This window comes from Phoenix dactylifera, chromosome 12, assembly GCF_051530095.1.
Source record: "Phoenix dactylifera cultivar Ajwa chromosome 12, Ajwa_hap1_PhDact_Kaust_v1.1, whole genome shotgun sequence".
Lineage (NCBI taxonomy): Eukaryota > Viridiplantae > Streptophyta > Magnoliopsida > Arecales > Arecaceae > Phoenix > Phoenix dactylifera.
In genome coordinates this window covers 4,092,703-4,109,957 of record NC_143201.1, presented here as the reverse complement: position 1 = coordinate 4,109,957, position 17,255 = coordinate 4,092,703, and positions in this window count along the sequence as shown.

Below are 17,255 nucleotides of genomic sequence, written 5' to 3'. Positions count from 1 at the left end.
CCTTAAAAAAACTCGGGAGTGGGGGCTTTCAGGTGAAAAACACCATTCGGTGCGCTCGACGAGCAGGAGTAGAGCCCCAGGTGTCCCGAGCTATCAAAGATCTATCCAAATGGATCGCCTGAGAGACCTCCATCGCCAGCAGTCGCGCTCTCTCGACCACTACCGAACAGTAGGATTTTAAATAGATTCGGATAAGAATAGAGCAAATTTTGCCGGTATCCTGTCCATTGCCATTCCTGTAGGAGGACACGTGAAGGAAACAAAGGTGAGACTCGGCATGGGGAAGTGGGCTGGAGACGCCCTTTTACTGTAGTTCTTGCCGGAGACCATGATGAGGCCCGAGATCAGAGTTGCACATGGTCCCAAGTGGCATTGGCCCGGCGAGATCCAACCCGTGTTTCCAGGGGGTGCCAAACTTAGGTGGATATTTGTGGGGTGGGCCCATTGGACTAACTGCAGTTCACATGGAACAGTCCCTTGCTTGGAATTTTTCATCCACACAATCTCTTGATTCCAAATAAATGATGGCATCACTGATTTGATGTACCCTGGAGGGCAGATGGAACATGGGATGTTCCCTTTCCATGATTTTATTTTCCCCTTTACAGGCTGCTCACTATGTTGGTTGGGTCCAGAAGGATGATGCCATGGAGAAAGATAGAGTTTGGCCACCTTGGAGACATACACTAATGACAGAGGGGTGTAAAATGAGTGCATGGATCCAATGTCTAGTCTTTTGATGATGTCTGATGGCATGTCTGAGGGGACCTAATCCGTAGATGGCCCGACACTCGGACATGTCAGCATGGCCTAAAAAAAAAGGACTAGCTTTTATTATTGTTTTAAAAAAATTACTTGCCTAATAGTTTACCGGACCGATGTAGCAGTCAAGGTTTAACAACCCAAAACCTCAGTCAAATAATATTAGCCATAAGGTATTATTTTTACTCCTTGATTTTATATAAATATCAAGATTTATATAGCGCATAACTGATATTAGACTAAATACATACTTACACGGTCCTCACATACTCTGTTTGTCTAAATTCTAGTGAAGACGCTAGGCTAAGAATCTGAATTCTTTTAAAATCCAATCACAAATACTACGATCAGTATATATGTAATTCAAAGAGGCTCGTGCTTCATTGTCTCTTAGTTTAAATAGATTATTAGCCAGGTCTGCTTTGATACTAGATACAACAATCTAAAATCTCATGCAGAAAAGCTAGCAATAAGGTACTATTTAAGTTCTTTGACTTTGTATAAGTATACAAATCTACTAGGTGCAAAGCTAGAACTAAAGATGAACAGGTCCGCACACAAGGATTGGTGGGATACAAAATAGATCCAATAGTGCCAATCAGACTTCACCTATCACTCAACTAATTACTGTCTTTCATATCAAATCAGTAGATTAAGCAATGATCTGATGGATGATATCTATCTTTTTTTTGTACCCAAGATTGAGAACAACGCTTAATCACAATTTTGAAAAAAATAATGTGACCAAAATTCGAAACCAAATCCTCCTTACAAATGGAACAGAGGTGCAGCCACTGAGCTGTAACCTAGTTCTCATGTCAACTTTGGTTTCTTACTAGGTTATCTGAATTATATCCACTTGGAAAATATGGGAAGGTTTTCAATGCTGTTTAATTGTATTTTGGATCCTAATTGATCTATAAGATCGAGACCCTTAAGAAGTCAGCATCAAGTCAAGCCCATCCATCTTGATTCTGTTCTTGGTCAGCTTCTCGGAGGCCCCATAACTTGGACCACATAAAACATAACACCCTAACATGGATGAAGATTTTGCCTGCGAAGTAACAATTAATATGCAACCTTAGTAACAAAATAACAACTAAGGGTTCCATTAGTGGGGCTATCAGCTATGATTTGGACTCGGTTTTCCTCCTAATCTCAATGATGTAGCTTTCTTGCATAGGAGGTTCTATTTTGTGATCTGGAGTGGCAAGGCTGTAACTTCACCTTTTGTGATTAAACTAAAAAAGAGTTGCGGCACCATTCAATCAATTCTTTTGAAGAGGTTGGTGGATGGATTAGGGATGCAAATTGGCTGGATTAAATTCAAAATCAGACAAACTTGTCAAACCCCGTCCACACTGCAAACCTATCTTGTCCCAGCTAAATGTATTTGTTGCCGTTGGGAACTAGCCCGACCTAAGCGCCGAGTCAATAGGATCGCTGGAGATCTCAGCTTATTTGTCGTTCGGATCAGAAAGAATAGATATGGTTGCTATACGCCTCTACGGGATGGTTCGATAGCCGCTGCACTCAATCGGCGATGATCCCGAAGCCAAGCACCCACAAATTGGGGCTAGAAGATGGAGGAATGACTTCAGTCAGCACTCTAGCTCCAACCTAAAATAGTAGAAAAAAAGAAATCTACTCATCTAGTGTATGTCTTGCAGGGGACTCTCCGATGTCTAAGTCAAACACAGCTCTCAAAGAACAGAAAGAGGCCTAAAAGGAACAAAGAGGTAGTGTAAGAGAGTCGAAAGAGAACTTATCTAAAAAGCCTCCAGGAATGCAATATATAAACGAGGGTCGGAGCCCACGACTGAGTAGTCTGGGGCTATACACTGGTGGATAAAGTAACAAACCATAAATCTTGCCTGTAAATCATGCCCGTGCTTTTCGATCACAAGGATTTGCTCAGACATTGCATTTGTTAGAAAATAGTTAGCGATCATTGCTGAGTTGTTGCCAACTGGAGAGAGAATTTAAAATGTAGAGTACTCTTCGCGCGCCATTTGGGTCAGCTACGTAGCAAGCTTTGAATGGTCAATCCGCAGCTAGGTAGAGAGCTTTCATTTGTTGGTTTGCCTCATCAGTAGAGGTTGGTTTTGAGGTATATCAGTATTCAAGCACAGAAACTTGAGCAAATACAGATTTGGAAGTTTTCTTTGGAGAGAAAGGTGAAAAATCTTAGAAAAAGAAAAGAACATGCCCTCTACTTATCTTGTCCTGAACCCATCATCCGGGTCAACCACATGACACAGCTGCATGAATCCTAAAGCGGAGCCCTAGAGATCATGCATAGCCTATAAGACGATCACAATTCTAGTAACACCAGAAAAATCAAATTAATTCATAAAATTAAGCCAAAATAATTCAACTAAATAAATCCAATATTATCAAATAGTAAAGTTTATTCAATTACAAAATTTTAAATGTTTATTTGATATCAGAAAATCAACTATCTAACTAACGACTCCATTGCTTAACTCTATATCCAAATCCATTCGAAACTAGGCATCCTACAACTCTTAAAAAAAATGCAATAAGAGATATGAGCTTTACAACCTAGTGAAAATCCTCCATGCACACACAAACATGAAGATGAAAAACAGCTTTTAGTAAATATAGTTGATAGAAAAATAGTAAGATCCATGCATCAATTATCTAGTAATTGAATAAATGTTTAACAGATCTAGCGTATACATTATATAATATAAATATAAGCCATGGTGGCATACACTTCATGTTTTAAGCATATGGCAACATATATATATATATATATATATATATATATATATATATATATATATATATATATATATATATATATCACCATAATAGAAATCTCAAGATGCATGTCATATATCAAAATAGTTCTATTATACACATCATATATCATCCAATCAACAATCCTATTCAGTAACAATTCAATGAGATTACTTATTAACTAGTTAACATAGATCAGATCCTAACAACATTATCATTCCAATACTAAAGTAGTCCTGCCCACGCTCCAGCTTATGGCAGGTCAAACGTACATATCGTGTTTCCTCCTGTGGCCGGCAACCATAATATTGCATCTCAACGTACAACTGATATCACATATACCACATTTCACATAAGTCAGCTAGTCTAGATGCCCCTCTTTTTCTCTATCTTATACTTATGTAAAATTTAATTTAAACATAATTTATCATCTTGATTTGATTTGATAATGGACTAGTCAAGTCATGCTCTAGCCCATGGTAAGCCAATTACATGCCATGCTTCTTCCCATAGATGGTAGCCACAACATCTTATCTCAACCCACATCTGATAGACCATGCTTCACATATCGCAAAAATATGATTTCGTGTAGTTCATTATCTGGAATTGACTTTTCGGCATTGGACTAGTTATAGCAATGCTCCAGCCTAGGGTAGGCCAAATACAATTTTGCATCTTAGCCCAAGGCTGATACACCATATACACTGTAATGTCCGGGCCCACAACCTACTAGGCCCAATAGAAAAATAGGCCCAGTTAAGGGTTGGGCCCAAATTTTACTGTAGCCAGTATAATGATTATTATAAAAAAAAAAAAATCATACTGTAGCCAGTACGAAGGGATAAGACCGACAGGGAAGGGTGACCCCCACCCCTGCTGGCAGCCGATGCCGGCGCACCGGAGACAGGGGGGACGGCGGCCATTCCCGGAGAGGGGAGGCATGGAACGGATGGGACCTCTCAGAGGGGGGGGTCTCATCTTCTAAACCACTATTTAAGTCCCTGCCGGCAACCCTAAGTCGGAGGCCCCCAAGAACACTGAAAGAGAGAGAGTCGAAGCCCTGGAGCCTAAGGCGGAAGAGCCCTGAAGCTCCAAGAGGAAGGAGGGACTACGAGGGGGAGGAACGGCCCAACGGTAACCAGCAAAAATCCAGGTAAGTGGCCCTTAGGTTAAATAATAAAATTTTAGGAGTGGAGATACCCCTCTGTAGGGTATTCTCCCCTCTGTTTCACTGATGAAACAGAGGGGAGGAGACTGGCACAGAGAGAGAGAAGGAGACCGGCACGGGAGAGAAGAACAGGAGGAGGGCCGTGGGCCGGACCCACAGGCTGCAGGCCGGACCAACAGGCCGCGGGCCGGCCTGAGAACGGCCCAAGCCGAGCCCACGCCACCCGGGCCGAGCCCAGCCGGACTCGGCCTGCGGGTGACAGGCCCCGGCCGTGGCTGCCCTAGGGCTGAGGGGCAGCCAAGGGCCGCCGGGTCTGCCGTGCCGGCGACCAACGCGGCCTCAAGGCCGCCAGCCTCAGCCGAGCCCCAGCCGAGCCCCACCTCTCCGCCGGCCGAGAGGTGGTGGCGAGACTCCCACAAAAAAAAAAAAAAAAAAAAAAAAAGAAGAAAACGGAAGAGGAAGAAGAACAAAGTAAAGAAAAAAAAAAGAGGGGGCACTTACCGCGGACCACGGCCTTACCTCGCCGTGGTCGGAGCCGGAGAAGTTCTCCCGGAGGAGATCGGCCTCGATCCCACCTCCCGGCTCTTCTCCTCTCCTCCGGCATCACGTCGAAGGAGAGGGAAAGGGCCGGCCTCCCACCGTCGCCGCCCCGAAGGGGAAGCACCACTCCGGGCTGGTAGATCTGGCCGGGGAGGGTTCGGTGAAGGTCGGAAGGAGAAGAAGGGGAGCCGGAGAAGAGGGCCGGAAGCATGGGCTTCGGTAGAGACAAAGAAGAGAAGAGGGAAAGAGAGGGAGTGACCGAGAGGGGGAAGGCCACAGATCTGGCCGGAGGAGAAGAAGGGGAGCCGGAGGGCCGGCCGGAGGTATGGTTTCGGTGGAGACGACGGAGAGAAAAGAGAGAGAGAGAGAGAGAGAGAGAGCGGCCGGATGAGGGAGAGGGGGTCGGGAAGGTGAAGAGGCGGAAGCCTCTGGAAGGGGGGAGAAAGAACCCAATAACGGGTTCGCGGGTCGGATCCGAATCCGAACCCGCAACCCGTTAAGCCCAAAGAAAAAAAAAAAGAAAAAAAAAGAAAAAGAAAAAGAAAAAAAAAAAAAAAAGAGGGAAAGGGTTTAGCCAAATTTGACTAAACCCGAGCCCAAGCAAATTGGGCTAAGTCTGGACAAGCCAGACTATAAATTAAACCAAAATTAAACCCAATTAAGCTGGGAATTAAGCTTAGTGGCCAATCGGAAGGCCAATTAAGACTTATGAGCCCAGCCAAGACCCCAATACAGAGGAATTAGTCTTGGGCTAAATTTCAGGTAGAAAAGAAAATAATATATTGTTATTATGACAAAAATCCAGGTGACTTAGGACTCGTCACCAGGACGCAGGAGACCTAGGAGAAAGGCGAATCACTGTAAGTAATCTGCCTTAATCTTATCGTAGATCCTGTATTACATTTTATAAGATGAACCAGTGCTTTTTATACAATTTGAATTGTATGCATGATTAGTGAAGAATGTAAGTAATCTGTCTTAATCCTATCGTAGATCTTGTAATACGTTTTATAAGATGAACCAGTGTTTTTTTATACAATTTGAATTGTATGCATGATTAGTGAAGAATGTAAGTAACCTGTCCTAATCCTGTTATGGATCATATTATGTTATTAATGTTTCCTAAGCATTTATTTTAAGTATATATGTTTCATGCCTGATATGTTACAATGCATAAGTAACTTGCATGATCCCAGAAGCTATGGCTATGTATGCGACATGATGATACTGATATTTTAATCATGCATGTAAGTTTATAAAGTCTTAGTTAGCCAAGAGGCACTGTAACGGGCTCAAAGATGCTACTGATCGAATGCAACTGAGCTGGCCTTGCTAGTGGCCGAGAATAACTTCGCTGGCCTTGCTAGTGGCCGAGAATGACTAGCTGGCCCCGCCAGTGGCCGAATGGACTTCGCAGTAGCATCCGAGAGAATGGACCACAGCATGCCGGGGGCACGGGCTCAAAGATGCTACTGATCGAATGCAACTGAGCTGGCCTTGCTAGTGGCCGAGAATAACTTCGCTGGCCTTGCTAGTGGCCGAGAATGACTAGCTGGCCCCGCCAGTGGCCGAATAGACTTCGTAGTAGCATCCGAGAGAAAAAGGACCACGGCATGCTGGGGGCACGGTTTCATATGCATATTTTATGAAAAATTTTGTGATTTGCACTACTACTTTGTTTAAATTGCATACTTATTATGCCAGGATGATTTTTAGATAAACATGCATGTCAGCTTCTCAAAACCCTGATTTACATGTTTAGTCTACTGGTTGATCCGGTAGGATTATGCAGGATTACTTACTGAGCCGTGTAGCTCACATCTGTTTATGTTTCGCTTTCTTTCAGATCCTCACCAGTGATCGCCATCAGACATGTTTTTATTTTGTTACAGAGCTTCGTATTTTTGGAGAAGCTTATATACTTCTGTACATATGAATAGCCTAGAAGTTCTGTATTTTTGGTTTTCAAACTTGAAGGTTGTACTGCAAACTTTTAATATATATATATAAGGATAAATCCTTTTGGCTACCTGTTACCCTGTATGAGGCTGCGTGCTACTGTGGGCGATAGTCGGCAATAGCACGGCCGTGTCACGGAATCGGATCCGGGGCGTGACATCTAGTGGTATCAGAGCCTTAGGTTAAACAATAGAATAACCATAAAATGCCTAAGGAAAAGGATAGTTAAGAATGTCACGGTATCACGCCCACATTGATTGTTACCACAAGAGGGTGGTATTTCGGATACCTGGGGAGCAAGAATTTTTCTTTCAGGGCGATATACCCCTTCAAGATGCTCCTACACTACACTTTATTTCCGCCTTGAAAGCTGGAAAGGCTGTGAGAAAAGGGTGTAAGGCCTATCTGGCCTGTGTAATGGATACCCAGAAAGAGACCAAACTGGAAGATATTCCAGTAGTCAGAGAATATCCGGATGTCTTTCCGGAGGAATTACCAGGATTACCCCCAGACCGAGAGATCGAATTCACAATCGACCTCGCACCAGGAGAGGGGCCAGTCTCCAAGGCTCCTTACCGGATGGCCCCTGCTGAGTTAAGGGAATTGAAGGTACAACTACAAGAACTCCTGGATAAAAAGTTCATCCAGCCCAGTGCGTCGCCATGGGGAGCTCCTGTCCTATTTGTGAAAAAGAAAGACGGGAGTATGCGGCTATGCATCGATTACCGGGAATTGAACAAGATAACCATAAAGAACAAATATCCCCTACCTCGGATCGATGACCTGTTTGATCAGCTGCAAGGCGCCCAAGTCTTCTCCAAGATAGATTTGAGGTCAGGCTACCATCAGCTGAAGATCAAATCTGAGGATGTGCTAAAAAACTGCATTTCGAACCAGGTATGGGCATTATGAATTTCTGGTTATGCCTTTTGGACTGACCAATGCCCCGGCTGCATTTATGGACTTGATGAACAGAGTCTTTAAACAATATTTGGATCAGTTCGTGATAGTTTTTATCGATGACATTTTGATATACTCAAAGAGCCGGAAGGAACATGAAGACCATTTGAGGATAGTGCTACAAATCCTTCGAGAGAAGAGGCTGTACGCCAAGCTGAACAAATGTGAGTTCTGGCTGGACAGTGTGGCGTTCCTCGGCCATATAATCTCCAAGGAAGGAGTGTCAGTGGACCCCAAGAAGATAGAAGCGGTGGTGGATTGGCCTCGTCCCACCAACGCCAAGGAAATAAGAAGCTTTTTGGGATTAGCCGGGTATTACCGGCGATTTGTGGAAGGGTTCTCCAAAATAGCTACCCCTTGACCCAGTTGACTAAGAAACGGGCCAAGTTTATCTGGGACGGCAAGTGTGAGAGGAGCTTCCAGGAGCTTAAACAAAGGTTAGTTTCTGCCCCAATTTTGACATTACCGTCCTTAACTGGAGAATTTACCATCTACAGTGATGCTTCCAAGAACGAGCTAGGCTGTGTGCTGATGCAAGATGGCAAGGTGGTAGCCTATGCCTCGAGACAGCTGAAACCCTATGAACAGAATTACCCGACACACGACCTAGAGTTGGCCGCAGTAGTGTTCGCCTTGAAACTTTGGAGACATTATTTGTATGGCGAACACTGTGATGTGTACACCGACCACAAGAGCCTGAAGTATATATTCACCCAGAAGGAATTGAATATGAGGCAAAGAAGGTGGTTGGAACTCTTGAAGGATTATGACCTGAGTATTAAATACCACCCAGGAAAGGCCAACGTGGTGGCGGATGCCCTAAGTAGAAAGTCAGTTATAAGCTCCGCCGCTTTACTCACCACTCAACCACAGATTCAGAAGGATCTCGATAAAATGCAGGTTGAGGTGGTTACCCAAACTACAAAAATTTTGCTGGCCGCCTTGAGTATACAACCAACCTTGATCGATAGAATAAAGGTTGCCCAGCAGTCTGATGAGCACATTTGCCAGCTCAAGGATGAAGTGGAGAAAGGGTTGCGACCCGAACTCCAAATGCACCCAGATGGCACTCTAAGGTTTGGCCACCGACTGTGTGTACCGGCAAATGTTGACCTAAAAAGGGAAATCATGGAAGAAGCCCACCAATCCCGTTTCTCTATTCACCCAGGCAGTACTAAAATGTACTGGGACCTTCGGGAACATTACTGGTGGAAGGGGATGAAGAGAGAAATAGCTGAGTTTGTGGCCCGATGCTTGACCTGTCAGCTAGTAAAAGCAGAGCACCAGAGGCCAGCAGGGTTGCTAGAACCAATAGAAATTCCGGAATGGAAGTGGGAGCACATCACGATGGATTTTGTTACAGGACTCCCCAAAACGGTGAGAAAGAATGATGCAGTGTGGGTGATTGTTGATCGCCTTACAAAATCAGCTCATTTTCTGCCATTCAGAATTGGTACTCCTTTAGATAAGCTGGCCCAATTATACATCGATGAGATTGTACGCCTGCACGGAGTACCAGTGAGTATCATTTCTGATCGTGACCCCCGATTCGTGTCCAGATTCTGGAAAAGCTTTCAGAAGGCCATGGGTACCGGACTGAGGCTCAGTACAGCATACCACCCCCAGACTGACGGCCAGTCAGAGCGGACAATCCAAACTCTGGAAGACATGCTGAGGGCTTGCACTGTGGACCTAGGTGGAAACTGGGATAGTCACATACCACTGGTGGAATTTGCTTATAACAATAGCTACCATTCCAGTATCCAGATGGCCCCATACGAAGCTCTCTATGGGAGAAGATGCCGATCCCCCTTACACTGGGATGATGTCGGGGAGCGGAAAATGCTAGGACCTGAACTGGTCCAGCACACCAGAGACAAGGTACTACTAATTAAGCAAAGGCTTCAGGCTGCCCAGGATAGACAGAAAAGATGGGCTGACAGAGGAAGAAGGGCCTTGGAATTTTTGGAGGGGAACTTTGTCTTCCTAAAAATTTCACCATCAAAGGGTATTACCCGATTCGGAAGACACGGTAAATTAAGTCCTCGCTACATTGGCCCATTTGAGGTTCTTGCTAGAATAGGCAAAGTTGCCTACAAATTGGCCCTACCTTCAGAGCTATCAGGCGTACACAACGTCTTTCACGTCTCCTTGTTACGGAGGTACGTTCCGGATCCCAGCCATGTGGTGCCACCTGAGCCTCTGCAATTAAATAAAGATTTAACCTATGAGGAGGCTCCCCTGTGCATCATAGACAGAAAAGAGCAAATCCTCCGAAGGCGCACCATTCCCTACGTTAAAGTCCAGTGGACCAACCACACTGAAAGGGAAGCTACCTGGGAATTGGAGGAAGAGATGCGACAACGCTACCCTCAGCTCTTCGAGAACCAAGGTATGTTTAATTTCGAGGACGAAATTTATTTAAGGGGGGAAGAATGTAATGTCCGGGCCCACAACCTACTAGGCCCAATAGAAAAATAGGCCCAGTTAAGGGTTGGGCCCAAATTTTACTGTAGCCAGTATAATGATTATTATAAAAAAAAAAAAAATCATACTGTAGCCAGTACGAAGGGATAAGACCGACAGGGAAGGGTGACCCCCACCCCTGCTGGCAGCCGATGCCGGCGCACCGGAGACAGGGGGGACGGCGGCCATTCCCGGAGAGGGGAGGCATGGAACGGATGGGACCTCTCAGAGGGGGGGGTCTCATCTTCTAAACCACTATTTAAGTCCCTGCCGGCAACCCTAAGTCGGAGGCCCCCAAGAACACTGAAAGAGAGAGAGTCGAAGCCCTGGAGCCTAAGGCGGAAGAGCCCTGAAGCTCCAAGAGGAAGGAGGGACTACGAGGGGGAGGAACGGCCCAACGGTAACCAGCAAAAATTCAGGTAAGTGGCCCTTAGGTTAAATAATAAAATTTTAGGAGTGGAGATACCCCTCTGTAGGGTATTCTCCCCTCTGTTTCATCAGGAGACTGGCACAGAGAGAGAAGGAGACCGGCACGGGAGAGAAGAACAGGAGGAGGGCCGTGGGCCGGACCCACAGGCTGCGGGCCGGACCAACAGGCCGCGGGCCGGCCTGAGAACGGCCCAAGCCGAGCCCACGCCACCCGGGCCGAGCCCAGCCGGACTCGGCCTGCGGGTGACAGGCCCCGGCCGTGGCTGCCCTAGGGCTGAGGGGCAGCCAAGGGCCGCCGGGTCTGCCGTGCCGGCGACCAACGCGGCCTCAAGGCCGCCAGCCTCAGCCGAGCCCCAGCCGAGCCCCACCTCTCCGCCGGCCGAGAGGTGGTGGCGAGACTCCCACAAAAAAAAAAAAAAAAAAAAAAAAAAAAGAAGAAAACGGAAGAGGAAGAAGAACAAAGTAAAGAAAAAAAAAAAGAGGGGGCACTTACCGCGGACCACGGCCTTACCTCGCCGTGGTCGGAGCCGGAGAAGTTCTCCCGGAGGAGATCGGCCTCGATCCCACCTCCCGGCTCTTCTCCTCTCCTCCGGCATCACGTCGAAGGAGAGGGAAAGGGCCGGCCTCCCACCGTCGCCGCCCCGAAGGGGAAGCACCACTCCGGGCTGGTAGATCTGGCCGGGGAGGGTTCGGTGAAGGTCGGAAGGAGAAGAAGGGGAGCCGGAGAAGAGGGCCGGAAGCATGGGCTTCGGTAGAGACAAAGAAGAGAAGAGGGAAAGAGAGGGAGTGACCGAGAGGGGGAAGGCCACAGATCTGGCCGGAGGAGAAGAAGGGGAGCCGGAGGGCCGGCCGGAGGTATGGTTTCGGTGGAGACGACGGAGAGAAAAGAGAGAGAGAGAGAGAGAGAGAGAGCGGCCGGATGAGGGAGAGGGGGTCGGGAAGGTGAAGAGGCGGAAGCCTCTGGAAGGGGGGAGAAAGAACCCAATAACGGGTTCGCGGGTCGGATCCTAATCCGAACCCGCAACCCGTTAAGCCCAAAGAAAAAAAAAAAAAAGAAAAAAAAAAAGAAAAAGAAAAAGAAAAAGAAAAAAAAAAAAAGAGGGAAGGGTTTAGCCAAATTTGACTAAACCCGAGCCCAAGCAAATTGGGCTAAGTCTGGACAAGCCAGACTATAAATTAAACCAAAATTAAACCCAATTAAGCTGGGAATTAAGCTTAGTGGCCAATCGGAAGGCCAATTAAGACTTATGAGCCCAGCCAAGACCCCAATACAGAGGAATTAGTCTTGGGCTAAATTTCAGGTAGAAAAGAAAATAATATATTGTTATTATGACAAAAATCCAGGTGACTTAGGACTCGTCACCAGGACGCAGGAGACCTAGGAGAAAGGCGAATCACTGTAAGTAATCTGCCTTAATCTTATCGTAGATCCTGTATTACATTTTATAAGATGAACCAGTGCTTTTTATACAATTTGAATTGTATGCATGATTAGTGAAGAATGTAAGTAATCTGTCTTAATCCTATCGTAGATCTTGTAATACGTTTTATAAGATGAACCAGTGTTTTTTTATACAATTTGAATTGTATGCATGATTAGTGAAGAATGTAAGTAACCTGTCCTAATCCTGTTATGGATCATATTATGTTATTAATGTTTCCTAAGCATTTATTTTAAGTATATATGTTTCATGCCTGATATGTTACAATGCATAAGTAACTTGCATGATCCCAGAAGCTATGGCTATGTATGCGACATGATGATACTGATATTTTAATCATGCATGTAAGTTTATAAAGTCTTAGTTAGCCAAGAGGCACTGTAACGGGCTCAAAGATGCTACTGATCGAATGCAACTGAGCTGGCCTTGCTAGTGGCCGAGAATAACTTCGCTGGCCTTGCTAGTGGCCGAAAATGACTAGCTGGCCCCGCCAGTGGCCGAATGGACTTCGCAGTAGCATCCGAGAGAATGGACCACAGCATGCCGGGGGCACGGGCTCAAAGATGCTACTGATCGAATGCAACTGAGCTGGCCTTGCTAGTGGCCGAGAATAACTTCGCTGGCCTTGCTAGTGGCCGAGAATGACTAGCTGGCCCCGCCAGTGGCCGAATGGACTTCGTAGTAGCATCCGAGAGAAAAAGGACCACGGCATGCTGGGGGCACGGTTTCATATGCATATTTTATGAAAAATTTTGTGATTTGCACTACTGCTTTGTTTAAATTGCATACTTATTATGCCAGGATGATTTTTAGATAAACATGCATGTCAGCTTCTCAAAACCCTGATTTACATGTTTAGTCTACTGGTTGATCCGGTAGGATTATGCAGGATTACTTACTGAGCCGTGTAGCTCACATCTGTTTATGTTTCGCTTTCTTTCAGATCCTCACCAGTGATCGCCATCAGACATGTTTTTATTTTGTTACAGAGCTTCGTATTTTTGGAGAAGCTTATATACTTCTGTACATATGAATAGCCTAGAAGTTCTGTATTTTTGGTTTTCAAACTTGAAGGTTGTACTGCAAACTTTTAATATATATATATAAGGATAAATCCTTTTGGCTACCTGTTACCCTGTATGAGGCTGCGTGCTACTGTGGGCGATAGTCGGCAATAGCACGGCCGTGTCACGGAACCGGATCCGGGGCGTGACATACACCATATTTCTTGCATGGCTAACTAGTTCAAATGCCGCCCATGCCCCATCATACAATTATATTAAAGTCATAATTTGTCTTACTCTACATGATTTCAATAATTAAGCACAATTAATAAATTTCAACAAAGCTAAACTCAATAACATCCTAATCCATGCACCATCAATTCATCAACCCCTAATACATATACCAATATATATATAATATACACAATCATGCAGGTACATCTTATATACAAAACTTTTATAATCATGTAGATGATTATGTTGAAGCATTCTTACCTCCATCGATGATAGACTTAAATACAATGTGTACCAGGTCACACCTCAATCTTGGAACTAGGGTGTAGAGTATCTTACTCACACACTAAGTCAAGACTTCTGGCAGCCTTGGAACCCGAATAACAAAGAGGATAAAGATTGGGCATCTTACCTCGACTTCAGTGAGGTATCAAGATCGGATCGGCAAAATTTTCTAGCGGAAACCAAAAGAAAATTTCTCAAAATCAGCAGTGACAAGAGCGAATCTCGACAATGGGATGCTTAAAGGGAAAGAGAGTGTTGTTCTTTATAGGGAAACCCTAGGGCTCCGCCTGAATTTGGCAACCCTAGGTTCCCTCTTTCGATAAAAATCAGGAGATGAGGCGGACTCCGTTTGGGAACCCTCCTCTTTCTCCTCACGTGCCAATCGCATGAGACTTTAATTTTCTTCTTCTTGTTGTTTTTTTTGCGGTACATTTCATATGCTGACAATGGTGTGGCCCTCTATACTTGGACCGATCAATGGACCAGGCCCTTTCACTACTACGCTTCTATATTATAAAGAAAACAACAAAAATATCCACCCAATTTTTGGTGCAAATAAGGTGTGTGATGGTGCATTAGACAGCAATCATTGAGTCCTACATGTATCTCAATATAATTGAATTGCATTGTCGATGTCATGTTGCTAAACTCTTCTTAGAATAACCAAATTTTATACACATAACGGGCATCCCACAGCAGACAAACTGCCATCTCACAAGTATTTAGATTGCATCTGTTTGCACAAAGTGCTTAGTTTCAAGTATGGATGATTCAATAAAATCCTTAACCTTTTTTGTAGCATTTGATTCTTCTCCACCCTCGAGACAGCCCATGTCATCAAATGCCATTATAACTTAATGTAATGCCCTTCTAGGTTGAGCATATAGAAAATATCAGTAGGGCCCTTCCAACAGCTCGGCCCAAACAAACACAGATTGGCCCATCATCTGGCTTCCAGTTCATTTTGCCTTAAAAGATCCAAATGCAAGGCTTGGAAAGTTGTCCAAATGGCCAAGTACCAAGTTTTGGAGCTCCCTCAGCTGTACAATAAAATACAAATCAGCAGACTCTTGAAGAAATTCGAGCCAGGTTGATGCGAAATGTATCCAAACTTGGCTCCTACTAAGAAGCTTTTTAAGGGAGAAAAAAATCCATCCAGCCCATGTTCAATGAATAAATGCATCTGAAACAGCAGTCACTGTGAGAGGGCCATATCACAAGAAAAGAGATCCAAACATTACAATGACAAAGTCTCAAGTCATCAAGGAGACCTCCAAACTAAGTTAGGAGTTGACTGCTAAAAGATCCAAGATTGTGGTAATCCAAAACACTGCAATTACACTGCAAGACTAGTGGCCATGGCCATGGATTTCAATAAAGCAGTCCATTCTGATAGACTTTCAGGACCAACTTTGTGCATCAATTGGACCTAACCACCAGAACCTGGTTTGATGTCCAATCTGTTTACATCTGGTTGATGGCCAGTGGCAGTTTCAGGCCCAAAAACATGCCATATTGTTGTCACACCCACCATGCATTATCACCTTATTTTAACATCACTAAGGCCAGACTAGACTAATCCTACTATTAATGATGCAAAAGTCATTAATTTTTTTCTTTCATAAGCAATCTAAATGTTTAGTTTTATTATCAGTTGTTCGATAATTGCTCTTGCATTTCATGAAAAGGAAAGGAAGAACGCTTGTTTTGTGTGTGATTCCAGGAGGCAAGTAATAAAGTTTGTTACACCGTGACATTTCACAATTTTATATCACGTTAATAGGATAATAAGTTTGTTACTTTGGGGTATTAAGACAGTTTCACCGTACTTGCAGACCTCGACCTCATAACATTTTTACTACAAGAGTTCATACAATTTGTTGTTTGTATGTGCCGGGTTTTATTAATGACCGGTTCCAGTCCTCCACTAGTTACCAAAATGTGCAAAAGGATGTTCATATTTGTAAGCTTATAATGCTTAAATATGATGTTATTATTTTAGTATTTAATAACTTCCGGCTAGCCATTTTGAGTGAGATTCTGGGTTGTTACAAATAGTATCAGAGCGGACTCGGCCCATAACCTATGTGGACTAGGGGACACTGCAGCACGGATCTATTGGGGCTGACTACGGGCCAATCGTGGTGTTTGTGATTAGATTTGAATAGATATGAACCCTTAGCCTGACGAGAACGTCAGGGCTTGAACGGGGGGAGTATGTGAGGACCCGTGCGGGCGTGTGTTTAGTCCCACATCGGTTATTCGCTAGGTAGATCTTGGGTACTTATACAAGATCAAGGAACCCAAATAAGTTTAGCCTAAAGAAAAGATTCAGGATGATTGACTACGCTCCTGAGTAAGCTAATCTAGAATCTTTTAATTATCAAAGCTTAAAATAAATATTAACTTGTATAATGGAATTGTCAAGGAAAACTAGAATTGGCTTAGTTCAAATTTGGATCTAGAATATGATTACTTGATTATATGATGGTACAAATACGACAACTATCTCAAGGGTTAATCATGACTTAGTATATCTGAAAAGCAAGGATAAAATTTTGCTTGGATATTATAAAAAAAATGTTGATGATCTGGGATCATTAAGAAATTTTGGAGAATATTGATCAGAGTTGCGCAGCGAAAGTATGATGGACTGAGTCAATTTAAACTGGTCAAAAATATTGACTGTGTTTTGGTAACATGTTATTATGAAAGACTATGTTGTTCAATAATGAAAGATTTTGTTAATAAGGAAAGGTATATACTATTGATTCTCAGGTCAATCATGATATGATTATGTTATCTGTTGAGTAGAATTTGCTATTTTTGGGTTTGCTAAGAAAATAATAATAATAATAATAATTTGAGCGTATCATGACTCGGGTTAGTTGATTGTTGACTAAATATGGTCTAATTTGTTAAGTATCTGAATAAACCATGCATTATTTGCTCCCATCTTATAATTTATAAGTTTAAGTTAAAAGCTTTGTGGCATATTGAATCATGGTATCAATACTTTGCCTTCCTAGACCTGCTCTTGTGATTTGATGCAAATCATTTTTGAGATAGACCGTTGCTATCTAATGATCGTCAGTACATGTTCATTTTGTGAATTACATTTCTAGCCATTTAATGATTTGACTCCAAGGTTGGTCATTATCCTTTGAGGGTTCAGCACACTACCATGGTAAGTGTATGAGATCTATTTCATTTCAAGTTCTATCCCAAACACAACTAATT